The sequence below is a fragment of the Macrobrachium nipponense genome, chromosome 2 (assembly GCF_015104395.2).
Source record: "Macrobrachium nipponense isolate FS-2020 chromosome 2, ASM1510439v2, whole genome shotgun sequence".
Lineage (NCBI taxonomy): Eukaryota > Metazoa > Arthropoda > Malacostraca > Decapoda > Palaemonidae > Macrobrachium > Macrobrachium nipponense.
The window spans coordinates 37744609-37746627 of record NC_087201.1 but is presented as its reverse complement, the minus strand read 5'-3'; positions in this window follow the sequence as shown (position 1 = coordinate 37746627).

Sequence of the window (2019 nt, the reverse complement as noted above, 5' to 3'; positions counted from 1 at the left end):
ACTTTGAAAGTAGGGGTAATATATGCTAATTTGTGCTCATCATATATCTTGCCTGTATCTACACTTTGTCTTAATAATATTGCAAGTGGCTTTGCGATAGAATGAACTACTTTCTTTAACAAAATAGCAGGAATTCCATCAGGCCCTGCAGCAGCTCCATTTTTAATTTCATTAATAGCCTGCACAATATCAGCTTCATTAATATCTATGTCAGCTAAATATTCACTATTTTCATCCCTTACTTCTATATCATTATCTTCATTATCTATTCTAGGGTGAATTCTCTCTTATATCGTTCTGCCAGTATGTTGCAAATTTCCTTTTTTTCATTCGTTAATCTCCCTTCAATTCTCAGAGGGCCTATCTATTCTTCTTTTATTCATCTTCTTCGCATATGAGTATAATAGTTTGGGGTTTTGCTTGATATTTAATAGGGTTTTTTCTTCCAAGTCCCGTTTTTCATTTCTTTTGATTGTATAATCTTTTGTTCTGCATTTTCTATCTTACTTTTTAGTTCTATAACTTTCCATGCATTTTTTTCTTTTGCAAGACCTTTTTTCCACTTTCTGATTTTCTGGAACAAGATCCTTCTGTCTCTTGGTATGCATGAATGATGTTTACTTTTCTTCTTCGGTATATATTTTTCCACTATTATCTCCAATATTTTATATAATATCTCCGTATTACCTTATGTCATCACTTACGAAAATGTTATCCCAATCTTTGTTTAATTCTTCATTAATTTCTGACCATTTTATATTTTTACTGTAGAAGTTGTATTTTCCATATCCTTCCCACTTTTTCATTTCTTGCTTATCTCTATTTTCACTTGCTTTGGAATGAACTGTTAATTCTATGACATTATGGTCTGAAATACTCGCATTATAAACTATTATTTCTTTAACATAATTCATCTCGTTCACAAATACTAGGTCTAAAGTATTTTCCTTTCTTGTTGGCAGGTGATTTATTTGTTGAATGTTGTATTCTAGTAGCATATCTATAGCTTTTCAAAATTGCCTCTTATCTTCTGCACTACTATTACTCTCTTTTTTATATGTATAAGTACAACCACAATCTCCTATTCGTTCTTTCCATTCTACGAAAGAAAGTGAAGTCACCAGATAGGAGATAGTCCAAGTCATTGTGATTTCTACATATATCATCCAATTTTTCATATTATGCAAACTCTTTAGTATTAGGAGGTCTATATATTACTATGTTCATCAATTTTTCAGATTCAAATTCTACCGCTATTAGTTCACATTCTGAGTTACTATATTTCTCATATATTTTTCCTTGTTTTTTTGTCTTTCCCATATATTGCGGTTCCCCCTTGATTCCTATTTTTTCTATCTGATCTATAAGTTTGGAACCCTTTTATTGATCATCATTCCCAGTCTCTTGGGAATACCAGGTTTCACTTATATTCATTATATCTATTTTCTTTTCATTTTGGGTTAGTTCTTCTAAGTACTCTATTTTTCTTTTTGAGTTACTCGTAACTAAACCCTGCGCATTCTCACTATGATGGTTTGCGTGTTTTCTCCTTCATTTAATACTGATAGTAATAAGGATTTTCCCAATGTCTCTTCCTGTTCTGGTATGTTGTTCTTTTTTTTCATTTCCAGAAATTCTGACATTAAAAAATCCAACTTTTCCATAATATTTGATCTTCCTTCATCATAATTATTAATTTTGTGTCTGAATCTGCAATTTTCTCCGTTTCTGCAATATCCTCTTGCATAATATATACAGTTATTATCTCTTGAGTAGAATTTCGGAGCTGATGCTTTGAATTTTTTTGCTGACACCTCTGGCATATCTCATTGGTGGTTTGCTTTTCTCTTTTACCTGATATTCTTGATTTCTCTCTTTATTTGTTTCTTTCTTATTTTGGATTTTATTACTTGGTTGGTTATTTATTTGATTATGATTCATGGCTACAGGGTGCATATATTTGCATTTTTTGTCGAACTTACATCCTTTTCCTTCTTTTAGGTTTTTACATATTTTTGG